A 16,432-nucleotide genomic window follows, 5' to 3' on the forward strand; every position below is an offset into this window, starting at 1 on the left:
GGGGAAGGGCACTAAATATAAGCCTTTCCCTGAAAAGCATCCCTACAATGTGTTAAAAAAAAATTATACTCCCCTCTCCTCAACTGCCGGGGCTTAGGCGCGTCTAACCTGTCTACTCCCTGCACTGCTCTGAAATGCTTTCAACAGGCTGGATTTAAACTCCCCACCTTCTGAAAGGGCTGTATCTAATTGGCTGAGCGCTCAATCAATCACAGGCAGCTCTCAGCCATTCATTGAATGACAGCTGAGTGCTGCCTGTGATTGGTCACAGCACTCAGCTAATCACAGGCAGTGCTTGGCCACTCATTGAATTCAGCTGTGGCAGGAGATTCTTTACTGCCTGCGGAGATGATGAAATCCTCTGCCACTGCAGCTGTGACAGCTGCATTTTTTGGAAAAACACCACATTTAAGTCAATAGAGAAATGTTAAATTCACTGTGCAGAGTTTTTGTTGCTTCTGATAAACTTGGGCATTTTTGGGTTCTGTGTTTTTTGGAGAAGGCTATGGATTTGCTCTTTTATTTCCATTTCTTGGGCTTTGCAACGGAGCTTCACCTAAAAAATGCTTGTAAGTGCATGTACCATTTTACAAAATTCTGGCTTTGTGACATGCCTATTTTGGATAAAAAAAAGCCACAAAAAGGATGTATGAAGGAAGCTGTCTCCTTCTCCCTACTCTAATGAGACAACTTCTAAAAGAAACCTGCCTGCAAGTAGGGCAATTGTTCTGATAAGGACGGCCCTGCGCTGGAACTGCCCAGGGTGGAAAACGAACCAAAGTAGGACAGGACGCAGTTCACACCAATACACTAGGGATAGCATGCAAAACAGAACAGGACTGTTCATACTTCATGTCTAGCCATCTGCGCAGATCCATGAACATCTCTGTTCACCCACATATACACTGAACATGCCTGTTCACATCTGATATCCGGCCACTGTTCACCCCTGATATCCGGCCACTGTTCACCCACAAATACACTGAACATGTCTGATCACATCTGATATCCGGACACCTGCACAGATACTGAACATGACACTGCTCACACCTATACACACGACACATAACAGACATGCAAGAAAAAAAACCCCTAGAGTGAAGGGATACCAGGGGGCTGGTATATATATGCAACAGACCAGTGGAGTTTGCCTGGCTGGAGAAATCCACACCCAGCCAGCACAATTATTCCACACCTGTAAAGGTGTGTGCTCCTGGAAACCTGTAGAACAATAGGTCCCAGCAGCCTTTTACTTTGCAAAACTACCTCATTATTACCTGCAAAAGCAATATCCTCTCTATCCTTTGTCATATAAATAAATCTTATAAAATGTAATTTTCAAATGGTGCATTCCTGCCCTTGTCCCACCTAAAATCTATAGATGATGCATCACGTGTAGACTCATTTTTCATCTATCTTTTCCATGCTATTGGTTTTCTGTAGACAAAGCAGACCTTAAAGGGGTGGTCTCGCGAAACAAAGTGGGGTTATACACTTCTGTATGGCCATATTAATGCACTTTGTAATATACATCGTGCATTAAATATGAGCCATACAGAAGTTATTCACTTACCTGCTCCGTTGCTAGCGTCCTCGTCTCCATGGTTCCGTCTAAATTCGCTGGCAGCTTGCTTTTTTAGACGCGCTTGCGCAGTCCGGTCTTCTCCATTCAGCACGAGCCGCTTCAGTGTGCTCCCCGCTACAGCTCTTCTGCGCATGCGCAGACGAGCTGTCACTGCTCGGGAGCGCGCTGGAGCGGCCATTCTGTACCTTCCTCTGTTAGAGGAAGGTGCAGAGCTGCCGAGCTGTCCGGAGAAGCCGCCCAGCTGTCCCGCCGTCCAGCTGTCCTGGTAAGTGATGGGCCGGGGGGGGGCTGTCGCTGCGCCGGGGGAACTAGCGCTGGGCCGGGGGGGGCTGTCGCTGCGCCGGGGGAACTAGCGCTGGGCCGGGGGGGGGGGGCTGTCGCTGGGCCGGGGGAACTAGCGCTGGGCCGGGGGGGGGGCTGTCGCTGGGCCGGGGGGGGCTGTCGCTAGTCCGGGGGAACTAGCGCTGGGCCGGGGGGGGCTGTCGCTAGGCCGGGGGAACTAGCGCTGGGCCGGGGGGGGCTGTCGCTGCGCCGGGGGGGCTGCCGCTGTGATGGGGGGGGGGGCTGCGCCGGTTACCTGCTGCCTGGCGGTGGGTGACTGGTCGGCGGCTGCGGTGGGTCCGGTCGGCGGCTGCGGGGCGTCTGGTTGCCATGGAGACACAGCTGGCAGCGTCTCGGGAGCGCGCACGTCGGGCTGCAGCGAGCGACGGGAAAAGAGCCGGCGGCCATCTTGGGGAAACTTTTATAAGTTGCTGAAACGCTGGAACGGTAAGTACGAACCAGCTAGAAATGTCATTTACAGGGGGGCTTAGTAATGTGTACTTAATGGGGGGGACTGGGCAAAAAAAAAAATTCACTGCTTCCTCGAGACATCTCCTTTAATGTATATCCAAAATTCATATGGACTTTTAAGCAGCCTTTGGTATTAAGGTTATTTGTACAGTTCCATGCTTGCTGTTCTTGATCTCTGTGCCTCATGGTAATGAGGAGAAAATCAATTGCAAATGTCATAGATTTTTTTTTCCAAAGATGACAATCAACCTTTCCCTAAATCAATATTTTTTCTGTTTTAATCATGCTAGTATATTCCCTGATTGCTCTTTCTAGCAGGGTCCCTTATCTCTTTGTAAATGTATTTAATTTGCAAGGTTTATCTTAAACAGTGTGCTGCAGGCTACCAACTGTGTACAGTAAGGCCAAAGATCATGGTGTTATCTAGATGTGCTTCCCGACAAATATACCTTAAATCAATTACTTACAGAAAAAACAAACCTACATAAACACATGATGATCTGGTGGTTGAAGAGATCTTTCCATCTGTGTCCATAGAACTTTACAGAAACCCTAGGATGTACAATTACATTATCACAATATATTTGCCCTCTTAAGGATTCTTTAACACGAGCGCGTATTGGCCGGCCGTTTTCATAGCCGGTCGATATACGCTACGTTGTTAGTGAAAGATTTGGTGAACGGACGCACAAATCAAATGTTCGTGCGCCCGTTCATATGGCCTGGTGAGCCAGGCGCAAATGCGCTGAACTCACTAGGCCATCGTCCACTTCCCCTCCCTCCCCATCACAGGCTTACCTGTCTTCCTCGTTCTGTGCAATGGGAGGGGAGGAAGACAGGTGAGCCTACACGGGTGGGGGTGAGAACAGAGGGAATTTAGCAGCCACACTGCTAAACTCCCTCCCACCTACAGCCGCTGCAACGGGCTCCTATAGGAGCCCATGCAGTGACTGGACGTATTCCGTCCAAAACATAGTTCCAGAACTATGTCTTGGCTCCGACATAAAAACGCCCGGCGCTATATTCGCTTGGCTGGGTGTTTTTACGTCTCACAAATACATGATATATTGGAATCCAATGCATCAGATCACAGCACATATCGGCCTTGAAGGCTCATGTACTCTTTTATGCTTCTGGTTTCATATAGTGGTACACATAGGTTTTACCTGTTGGGTACAATAAAAATCTGTCAAAAATTGTAGCATACTACAATGGACACTGTGTATACGGAGGTATTCTCCCCAAGGAGTTCAATCTCATGATTTAAAAGTAATACTGTCATGTATGTCATGTATGAACTATATAACTGCATCGTAAGCTCCAGCATTTCATGTAATACCCATGAAATGCAGTAGTTTTTCCATGAATACAGACCATAGTTCAGGCTATGTCTGATTTGTTTTAGCATAATGTCATTTGTCTAAAAGAGAAACAAAAGAAATATATGTATTAATGTATGTAAACATTTGTACATGAAGACTTCTTTACTTTAGGTCTATATTAGGAGTACCAGTGGCCAAGCAATAAGGAGAAAATATCATTTATTCTTTTATCGTGTTGTTGGAGTAATCACTTGTTTTTGGTGATACTCAATGGGTATCATAGCATTATCAATCAAGTATGCCTAATTATTATTCGATGCATCACAGAAGAAAAAAAAAGAAACATTCAGATGATGCTTCAAGATCCTCTGAAGCACTTTATTATTGCATAGTTAATATACCAAAGTTTCTAGTATTTGTCAGGAGTTGATCATGAGCTACCTTGCCCTTTCAACATCCAATCATAATTCAACAAGCATTTCATAGCAAATCATAGTAAGTTTAGATCTCATGCACATTTATGTGTTTATAGCTGCACATTCATAGAAAATTCTTTTATACATTATGTTCTGTTTCAAGGAAAACAAATCCTTGAAAAAGGCACTCAGTGCATAAGCAAAGAATAATGCCAAAAGTATGATTATGAACACAAGGACATTTGTAAAAAAAAGAATTCATTATTATAAATTCTATTTTTCTGTCGATCTGTGAGCGTATAAACTGGCTAATGGAATGATGTGCTTTTAAACCATTATTCTTAACTTATTTTCACATTTTCGCCAATTTATTTATACATGTCATTGCTGCCCCAGATAGGTTCCTCTAAGCTTCTCTCAGAGAGGAGGACTTTTATTCTTCCCCATGCAAGGGCTATTCCTAGTCTGGACTTGTCTTCACCCCATTCCCCAGTCCTGCAATCCTTAAGGTTCTGGAAAGCTTTTGCAGGTATGGGGTGCATGTGATTAGTTAGTCATTAGATAAGCATCACCATATGGGCATTGTCTAGTATTTATTACCCTGTTAACTGTCTTAGTTACTGTTTTGCAAGCTTTAAGCATATGAGGTAAGGAGCACATTAGCAACCTAACTATTGTGTAACTACACACAATATTTGAAATATGGCTTGTATAATTCTCATGATCCATTCCCCAAAAGATTTAGACCAATTAGCAGGATTGACATAAAGAATGCGTTGCTTCACTACCAGTCGTGTTTCTGTTGATATCCATTGAACCATTTGTTTCTCATTTCCTCAATTACCTGTACACTTGCTTTGATCTGCATATTACCTTTGGGGTCTATATAGTGGCAACAGGTGGGTCCAATTATTTGACTTATTTCACCCATGGCAGCTGTAAGGTAATCAAGTACTATTGTATGTTGGTTACTGGCTACAATTATCTGAAACTGTACCGCATTAATTTGATTTAATGGTCCTAATTCCTCTTTTAGATGAGCCAATTCTCATTTGAATGAGGTGAAAGAGCCGATGATAATTTTTATGCCGGCTGAAACTGAACAACTAACAAGAAGTGTGCAATCCTCATTAGTCAGTCAGTCAGTCAGTCAATTTCACTGACCTACAGTAATTTTAGGTGTAACCACTGTTAATTATGGTTCTTCTCCTATACACTGGGTGTTGTGTGACGAGTTTCCCACTTGAATTTTAGGTGACGTGTGTTAAAAGAGTGGATCTACTGCACTGCTGCTTGTGATCTGGATGCAAGAGCAATATATCTCAGAGGAAAAGCATGTAACAGTCATGAATGTGCACTGGTCAGTAACTGGGGCATTGTAGAAGATGTAGTTCTTGCACAATATTATTTGCAATAACAATGTGGAAATCTGAAGCTGACTGGAAAGCTGCGGTGGAGCAGATCAGCAAAAAAAAAAAGAGGTACTGGAGAACAGTTTGGCGATTTAGATTGATATTTGGAATAATTACAGTAAGTAAAAATGTTAGAGAAATGTTCCAGAATACCTCTTTAATTGCATTTGTGTTTCCACTGTGCTTATATATAATTCATATATGTCTAGTTGTTATGCTATTTGAGTCTATACTGTAAGTCCTGGGGACATATGAGTCTCACGAGACACTGTTAATACCCAGGAAAAGTGACTGCTAAAGGTGATGCCACTGTGTGGGGACTGCCCCATTAGGTGATAAAATTATGTGGGGTGTGTGGGAAGGGATTAAGAAAGATGAACTAAAATATACAGTATGCACCCCAAGATTTTATGTGTACAAAATATAACTCGTCTCAAAAACAAGCTACAGATGGGTCAACTCAGAACTAAAAAATAGAGACATGAGTGAGGGCGGTGCTCTATCCTAGCCTGTATATACAGTATATCTTCATTTAGTTGTCAAATTTACATTATTTTCCAGCTACACATGCACATTTTTAGATACAAATTCTACCATTTTGATATTTATTTATTTGATGATGAAGATATAGTTTGACCAAATAACACTTTGTAACATCTATTTTACAGTGTGTAACTAATTTTACTTATGTGATCAAATAAGGATGAAATCGTATTTTCTTACATTTTTATTCTGTTTGTATATTTATCGTTTACCAAACGGAATTATTATAAACACTAAAATGTCAAGGGGGAAAAAAAGCAAAGCAAAAGCAAACATTTTTTGCCTCTTGACAGGAAGGCTTTACCCCTCTTCTTGATCACTGTTGTATTATTACCCAGCTGTGGGGAGGTCTATCCTATGAAGTATGGCGCATTCAGGGTGCGGGCTCAAGAGCTATAAGTGCTACGTCACTTGCAGGTGACAGCTGTATTTTATAGCTGGCATCCTGCACTAATGAACAGGATCAAAGATAACACCTAACCAGGTTGTTTAACCCCTTAGATGCAGCAGTAAATTTGACTGTGGTATATAAATGGTTAACAGAGGGGGGGGATCCTTTTGTCCCTGCATCAGCCCACTGTGATGCAATAATGGGGACTGATGGGTTGTTAAGGCAGCCTGAGGCCTAACAGTTACCATCTGGCCTGCCATGGTTGTTAATGTACGTGAATAATACACTGCGGTAGACAAGTATTGCAGTGTGAGGCCAGCTTCACATGGGCAAGAAAATCGTGCAAGATTTCTGTGCGGCAAAATGCACAGATCTTGCATGAATATGAACCCCATTCTTTTGAATGGGTGATACACTTGAGCAACATGTTGCTGCATCGCACTGCAATGTACTAGCTTTGTGTGTGCTCTTGTATTGCATTTCCCATTTTCAATGGGGCAGGCAGCATCATGGCAGCACGTAAAGATGGGAGAAACTCTGCAAACCTCCGCTTACTTCACCGAAGTGATGCTAAGCATTTTATTAAAAAAACATCTTGCATCTGTGGCAAAATTGCATGTGATTCACGGCCTGATATCGCACTCGCCCATGTAAAGTTAGCCTTAAGATCACATGTTCAAGTCCCCTTTATAAATTAGGTGCACACCTGAAACAATTTTTGCTTGCACCCACAAACAGAAAACTAAACATAAGTCATAGCCAGAAGTTTCATAAAGATGGCAAACATAGTAAAAACCTATGTGGAGTTTGGTTTATCTGGAGCATATAACAATGAAGAAGAGTCCAAGTCCATCATTCTACAGGTTCATTCCAGTCATTCAGACTGCTGTGGTTATTGCAACCTCTCTCCGCCAGTACAGTTTATACCAAGTAAATGCAGCACTTCTGACCATTCAAGGATATTGTGGTAAATATATGCTACATTGCTTGACTAAAGCAGAGTAAGAGAAATAATGATGCCTCTTATGCTCTGATTAAAAGAGGTTTTGATTATTCTGTGACCACCCAAAAGGATTTATTATTTCCAAATTGTTGATTGCACAGTGACCAGTCACAGTCTCCCATTGACAGTTTTATCCATGTTTATAAAGATTAATGAATAAGCACCCTGTTTGCTACATGAAGTCAGTAGGATCATTAGAAAATGTAGGTAAATCAAGCTAATGATCAGAACTTTTTTTTGCTCAGTGGCACATACCCATGTGGTGTGCAATCACACTGTGGAAGGAAGCAGCCATTAGGCCTAATACTCTACTGTAATCTAAATGTTAATTATAATGCTTGTGCAATAAATGAATACTTTATGCAATAGAGTTTTATAAAATTAGGACTTTTGTCTTTCTATGACAATTGGGAATCATTTATGATTAGCATTATTGTCATTTAGCCTAATTTCACATATAGTTATTGGCGCTTATAAGCAATTTCACTTTTCCCCAAACTTTACCTCGCAAGACACATTCAAGTTTTAGTGTCATTGCGAGATATAAAAATGGTGGGGAGACATATTAAATGTGTATGAATTTGCAAACATTTACTGATCAAAATTTGCAGTAGTATTATGTTATCCAAACTGCTACTATTCATGGTGGTCTAGGAGGGCTTTTCTCTCTAATGTGGGGCAATTGTTATTTGCCTCATAGAGTTCTTGCCTTCCACTGTGTCAACAAGGTAGGATTATAGGTTAGACTCGATGGACTGTGTCTTTTGACAGTCAAATCAACTATGCAACTCAGAGCTCATGGCTATGGCGAGCTACACAGCAGGGGTCACACGCCGCATGTGATTTTTCAAGCCACTGGTTGGGGACCACTGGTCTGTTTATAGAGTATCTATCTGTAGCGCTGATTTGCTTTTCTACTTGTCTCATAATTTAACATATTTTTTATATTTTAGAAAAGATGTCTGACATGATAGGAAAAACATCCCCTATCAGTATGTCAACACATCCTGAAGGTAATATAATATCTTCTTGTAGCTAATCACAATACACAGATGACTTAGGCCACTCTCAGAGGCGCTCTCTTACAGCGTTTAGCGGGTGCCTGCTAAAAATGCTTACTGAGCCTCAATTGATTTCAATGGGCATTTTGGCATGACATTTCTAATGAGTCGAACACTGCATGTTTTATTTTAGTGCGTAGCAGTGCTTTTTACAACTTTTGACATGCTGAGCAGTGGGTTGAATTATTCACGAGGATTTATGAGTGAATGGCAGGTATGAGACATCTATAGACTGCTGGCCTGGTGAAAATCCCCATCAACAGTAATTCAGGGACCATAAACTTTCACTCCCTTATCAGTGTCTAGTTAAAAATGTTTGTGTACCTCTTGCAGCATTCCTGGCCTGATGACCCCCCCAACAGTAATTCAGGGACCATAAAACTTTCACTCTGCTATCAGTGCATAGTCAAAAAAGTTTGTTTTCTGTTGCAGTATTCTTTTTAAGTGCAAACCAATCCCATCCATGTCTGTGTATTGTCATAAGTATGTATGTTATAAGTGTGTATAAATATCCATGCCTCTTCAGATCCAATCCATTTAAGCCTGAAGAAGTTCGGCTGGTTCGGAAGCTCGCTATAACATCATGTATTTTTGTTAGCCATTAAAAGGTATCATATCTACAAGATTACATGGTTTCTCTTGCTGGGAACAATCACATTACGCACTGCTTTTTAGCACACCACATCACCCATTGCAATGATTTAAAACGTTACAAAATGCATTTAAAAATGCTGTTCTAAAACACTGAAAAACGGGTCGTAATTACAAGTGCTGGGTGAGAGTGGCCTTAGCTTAGTGGCAGATAGTATAGATTTCAGGGCATGCTTTGGCTTTTCAGATTCATTGCAAATGGTGAAATCTTTGGCAGATTTGTAGTAAATCTATCAGCATGGCACACGTGTTTTTAAAACGGAAGAAATAGTGCTGCATGCTGCGTTATTTGTTCAGTTAACAAAACTAAAACCCAATGGAATGGAAGCAAAGTAAAAGCTTTCCATTTGTTTTCCCTTTAAAAAACAAAAAATAGTGAAATCAATGGGGGAAAAATGGATCAGTCTATTTCTGTTTTAATAGAATTATGACTGATGCCCTAATGTAGATGTGAACTGAGCCTAAAATGTATATACAGGGTTATTCAAAAAGGAGCAGATTTGAAGATTTTTTTACAAACAAACTATAAAGATAGGTACACAATCCTCTCATCACTTAACCCCTTGAGTGGCGGGTTTCCTACCACCCTGTCGTGCCCACCAGGGCAGGTTTTTTAAAATGGTATAATCATTGAATTTCAACTAATTTTGCAGTTGCGTCTCCAGAGCCATAACTTTTTCATTTTTCCATTGACATGGCCATATAAGGGCTTGTTTTTTGCGGGACAAGTTGTGATTTTTTAAACAGGAGGGAGGAAAAAAAGAAATGGGGAACAAAGAAAAAAAGGGGCCATGTCATTAAGGGGTTAAATAATGTATTAACTTCCTTCTCTGGGTCATTACGATGCACGGATACCACATGTGTGATTGTATTTTTGATTTTTTACAAAGTAAAGGGAAGGGAGACAAGTGTTTTTATAATTTTTTTAAAATAATTTTTAAACTTTTTTTTTTTATTTTTTATTTTTTTTATTTTTTTGTCCCTTTAGGGGACTTCCACAGGGACCCATCAGGACCCCTGATCACATTCCGGGGGTCCGATGGTGACAGCCCTTTACATGCTGCAGAGACAGCCCTTTACATGCTGCAGTCACATAGACTGCAGCATGTAAAGGGTTAACACAGCAGAGATCGGAGGTTTTCTCTGATCTCTGCTGTAAGAGCTGGTACCTAGCTGTCCTCTGACAGCCAAGCACCAAGCTCTCCCTGCCACATAGACCATCGGCTTGCTTCTGACAAGCCGATGGTCTCTATGGCAACCTGTAAACAAAGCAGGAGATTGCCGGCATATCGGCAATATCTTCTGCTGGTTTTTCAAAGCCCTTGCACTGCTCTGTGTGGGTCTGTACAGGCAGAGCACACTGTCACAGCTTGTGGCATTGTGCTCTGCAGCTCCCATAGTGATACATAGCCCAGAAATCTTCCGGGCTATGTCACTATGAGCAGTGGAGCTCGTCCCGGAAATTTTCCGGGCGTGCCACTCAAGGGGTTAAAAGAGGAAGGTTCAAAGCTTTTTATGGCATAGCGGTAAGCTCCAATGCCTGCCACGCGGCAGCGCTGTCTCTTCTTGTCTAGGGTTTATAGGAAAAATACGACACCGCAGGAGAAATCCTTTTGTGTGCTTGAGTTTGCCAATGTGAATCCATTGTTCAAGTGTAATGTAAATGCCAGCATTGATTCCCAAAACAGCCGCTCTCACAAGCAAATTTACGAGTGGCAACGAAAATTTGTTGAATTTGGTTGGATATGCATACGCCCCTCAAGCACCATAAAGCCGTAAATGAGACACCCAATGCAGCGGTGTGATAGAACATGGAACTTATTGGTATATCATAAGAAATTTTGAACCTCCCTCTTTTCAGTGATGCAGATTGCAAACAAACCACAAAAGACAGGTATATAAATCCCCAAATTTGCACATTCTTTATGAATAAACCTATATTTTAGATACATATAGAATGTATCTGCATGCTGTTGAGGATTTATACTGCATGGGGGGCACATACATGTAGTGCACCATGCAGGCTTACAACTTATTAATGATGATATATACATATATATATATATATATATATATATATATATATAAATAATTTCAATGCAATGGGCTGCCCTGCACCTAATAAGTGGACCACACTGGCACCCTGGGCTTCCCCAGCATTCAAATCTGCACTGCATATTACTGATAAATACAAGATATTGGTTAATATTTTCGTCAAAATACACAAACTATACAACCCAGTATTCATTAATACAATCATTTTAATATTATTTCACTAATAACTGTATTATTAGTGTGTTAGCATATTTGTTGTCTCACAATTATTTTGTTTTTAATGGATGTTTCTATCAGCTATTGACCAGAGCCTTGATGGGCGCGCACTTTTCTCCATTCCTCATAAATCTCTATGCAGAGTCCAAAGTGGGAGGAGCATTCAATTTTTTGTTTTAATGATCCTTTTTTGCACATATTTTTAGGTCTGGCTGGCATCAATACAGTACCTTTATTTATTTAAACAGTAATAAAGTGATAATCTCTTCTTTACGTACACTTGGATATCGGGCCGGTTCATATTTTTTAATTTACTTTTGGATAACAAAGTAATTTCTTCCACTTATCATAAACTGATTTCCCGCACTTAAATGCTTAATGCAACCTCCTTCCATCCTATTCATGTTATTAAGGCTGCATTCACACGAACGTATATCGGCTCGGTTTTCACGCCAAGCCGATATACGTCGTCCTCCTCTGCAGGGGGGGTGGGGAGGATGGAAGAGCCAGGAGCAGGAACTGAGCCCCCGCCCCCTCTCTGCCCCTCTGCACTATTTGCAATGAAAGGAGGTGGGACGGGGGATGGGGCTAAGTTCTGCGAATTAGCCCCGCCCCAGTCCCGCCTCTCTCCATTGCAAATAGTGCAGAGGGGCGGAGAGGAGACAGAGAGGGGGCGGGAGCTCAGTTCCTGCTCCTGGCTCTTCCACCCCCCCCCCTGCAGTGGAGGACAACGTATATCGGCTCGGCGTGAAAACCAAGCCGATATACGTTCATGTGAATGCAGCCTAAAGGAGTGTCGGTAATTGAGTTAAAACAGGCCAGACGTAATTGTGCGTCGGAACAATTGTTTTTGGAAGAGGAAGGGTGGATTTGCGAGCTGTTATCTAAACAGAAGTATCCTTTGTGGATACTGAATAAGGCTAAGAAGATTGCTAGAGGTATATCATGATCTGAGCTTCTAAATGGGAATAGGCGTAGAGCATATGTTGATCATAGACCTCTGTGTATTACAACTTACAGTTGAGAATATTCATCTATTAAGGATGTTATTAATAGATATTAATAAATATCTTTTTAGGCAAACGGGATCTCATTATTAACCCTTTTTGGGACCCACCAATTGGTAAGTCCATTATATTTCACTTATTGTACTGACAATATTTCTCTTCTCCAAACCTTCCTGTTGTGTGCACTTCTTATAGCTTTATTATACATTTTAATATATACTTTGTGGCTTTTGTATTGTGAAAACCAACATTCAAAGCTGTCTTTATAGATAAAATATCTATTTCCAATTGAGGTATATTAGTATTATTATTTTATACTATTTTTTTTATTGTAATAATTCTATATGTATACATATTTTTTATGTTCTTCCACTGTTATCACATTTTGCTGTATAGTCTTTTACTATATCAATGGTCATTGATTTTAGACCGCTTTTTAATAGTTTTATGCATATTCATTTTTTTAATCTATAATTTTCTACACATACTAATGTACTAAGACATAGTATGACTGTATGTATGTATGTGTATGTGTATTATATAAATATATATATATATATATATTTATGACTACATCTAACCCGCATGAGTTATAATACATATAATATGTTTTGTTTTTTCTTCTAAGCCTCCTTCCCACGGACGAATTTCCGCCGTGTAATTCGCGGTGGAAATCCGTTGCGTTGTCCGCAGCTATTAGGTTCTATTGAACCTAATAGTTCAGGGCTCACGGTGCAGAATTCCACCGCGGAATTCCGCACTGTGAAATCACCCGTCCTCACCCGCGGCATGCTCTATTTGCCACAGATGTACGCGTAGACGGCTTCCATTGCAGTCAATGGAAGACGTCCGTTCACGCTATCTTCCGCTGTGCTACAGCGTGAAATCACCTCTCCGCCTACCGCCGCCGCGTCATGTGACACGGCCGGCCGCGTCATGTGACGTGGCCGGTGTGTCACATGACTCTGCGGCGCGTCAAGCCGAAGCGTCCTGCGGGAGTGAGGACGCCAGATCCGCAGGTAAGTTTGGGGGTCTCTGGGGGGCGCCGTGTCAGGCTCCACAACGGAATTCCGCGGCGGAGCCTGTCACGGCCGTGTGCAGCCGGCCCTACTCTTCCACCTTCTACCTCCTACTCTGCCTACTAATGTGTACTTTGTAGCTTGTATATTTTAACCACCAGCCGAACTGATGAAGGGGTTATCCCCGAAATGCGCTTTTGTAAGCTGAGCACATACTTTATTAAATGAAAGGAGAAGTTTTCCAAACCTTTGGTTACTTAATACATGCTTTAACCTGGAGTGTTGCGCCTTCTCCACTGCCAGTTTTTAGTCCTATTCTCTTACTCTGTCACACCCACCCAGGTGGTGTGTCAACTGGCCAGGCAGCACCTCCACCATTGAAGTTACCACTCCGCTCTCTTCACCACGTATGTATTTTCACCCTACAGGTTTTGCTCTACCCCTCTCTTTCCTCCTCGTCCACACCATTAAAATCAATGGCAGCATTTTACCGCAGTTTGTCTATAGCGCCATGCTAATCACAGTAAAAAGCAATATGTGTGCAAGTGGCCTTAGTCACCACCCCAGGGATCTCTCCACATTCCCAGTGAAGGTGACAGAGAAGCAAGACTGAGCATGTGTAACTAACTTGCAACATTCAGGCCACACTCACCCATGTGCTTTTTACTGGGATTGCTGCAGCATTTTGAAAGCCGCTCTAATAGTGGTACAACACTCCCATTGAATGGAGCCTTGCAAGGCTGTTCTTGAATGCAGCGTTTTCTAATTTTTGAGTGCTATCTGCTCTATTTTGGCATGTTTTTGTGCTTATTAATGCACCGAATCACCCATCAGAATAATGGAGTGTGTTAAAAACTCTGCCAAACTCAGTAATCTAAGTTTGAAAATAATGATAAAAATCGCATTTTACCAATGCCATGTGTGAGTGTCCTTATTGATGTGGACTAAACAAAGAAATTTTATTCAACAGAAGCAGCAGATAGCGCTATTCTAAGGTTGCTCTCACACTGCAGACACTTTTTACCATGTGAAGCACGGCATCCCAAGTGCCAAGATAATTGCGGTACAATGCTCCCATTGATTTCCATAGGGCCTTGCAGACTTGCACTAGAATGCGGCGTTTCTAAAGCCAAGATTTTCAACCGCAGTCTGACTATTTTTCTGCATTTCCGCATTTTTTAACACACCTTATCACCCATCACAATGAGGGGGTGCGTTAAAAAGCATTGACAAATGCTCTGACATGCATTCAAAAACGCTGCCAAAAATCAAGGTAAAAATCACGTGATTTTGAGCGGCTTTTTCTGAACGCATATCTGAGAATGACCTAAACTTTTTTAATAAGTGTAAATAAAAATGTTTTTAATGGAATGGATTGAACTTTAAACAGTACTTCAAGCCCTTCATTTCCGAACCTTTTTTAATATTTTTGTTGTCATTTTTTTGAGCCCGGCTTCCAAGAGCTGCAGCTTTTTTGATTTTCACATTGAGATTAGCCATTTGATGGCTTGTTTTGTGCTGGACAAGTTTAATTTTGCAATAGTAGAATCTATACGTACCATATAAGTTACTGAAAACGTTTCAAACATTTTTAAGTTGGGTGAAATGGACAAAAAAATGAGATTGCACCATTGGTTTTTTTGCGTTTTGTTTTTCTGGCATTATGTATATGAAGCCAATGTTTTCCAATGGTTTAATTCACATTAGCGATATTTTTAGACTGCTCCATTACGAGATTACAAAATTGCGGAATGCTCTATACAGCCGCAATTCGATGTTTTGTAGCCTGTGTTTTCCTATAGAGCCTGACTTTTCATGCGGTGCGATGCATGTTTTATAGTAAAAAGTCCTACTGTTTAACCCCTGAAATGAGCCCTATCTGCCTTAAAAACAAAAAAACCCCAGCAATACATCACCTAACAGGCGCAGTCCGCTCCGCTGCACTCCTCCTCTGCAGCTCCGGCAGACGAAAATGCTATGAACTTGTTAATTGAAAATAATTTTTTTAAGCATTTCATAAGGAGTTCCATCCCTGTACTATATTTTGAATAGACACAAAATTGATTAATATATATTAATCTGCTAACTTTTGTCACTTAGGAGAAACTGACATTGAAAGGGAGATGAAAACCTTTAAAAAGTTGTATGGATAGATCTAGAAAGATGCGTGCTGAGTAGAGATGAGCGAACGTACTCGTCCGAGCTTGATGCTCGTTCGAGTATTAGGGTGTTCGAGATGCTCGTTACTCGAGACGAGCACCACGCGATGTTCGAGTTACTTTCACTTTCATCTCTGAGACATTAGCGCGCTTTTCTGGCCAATAGAAAGACATGGAAGGCATTACAACTTCCTCCTGTGACGTTCCAGCCCTATACCACCCCCCTGCAGTGAGTGGCTGGGGAGATCAGGTGACACCTGAGTATTAAAATCTGCCCCTCCCGCGGCTCACCACAGATGCATGCTGACATAGATCAGGGACAGTGCTGCTGATGCTGCTGCTATAGGGAGAGCGTTATGAGTTATTTTATGCTTGAAGAACCCCAACAGTCCTTCTTAGGGCCACATCTGACCATATGTAGTACTGTTGAGGCTGCTGTGAGCAGTGTTGCACATTTTTGTTTTTTTTGTATATCGGGCGTGCAGAGCATTGCGTCCTCAGTTTGCAGTCATTGTACAGAGTATAGGGCCAGTACTGGTGAGGCAGGGACAGTGGAAAAGGTGAAAGAGATATACTGTCTATATAGGCAGTGGGCTTTTTCAAACAAATTTGGGAAAAATACTATCTTTGGGCTGCCTGTGACCGTCTTGAGTGTACTGCGTCTCTGCTGGGGGTAGTAGTCCTAATTATTGCGCAGCTAAGTGTTACAGCAGGCTTGCGCAAAATTGTTTCCTGGCTCTGCGTTGCCCGTTACATCACCGCCGTCATCCCGTCCAGAGGGAAACAGTCTGCAGTAATTT

Source organism: Eleutherodactylus coqui, chromosome 3 (genome assembly GCF_035609145.1).
Source record: "Eleutherodactylus coqui strain aEleCoq1 chromosome 3, aEleCoq1.hap1, whole genome shotgun sequence".
NCBI lineage: Eukaryota > Metazoa > Chordata > Amphibia > Anura > Eleutherodactylidae > Eleutherodactylus > Eleutherodactylus coqui.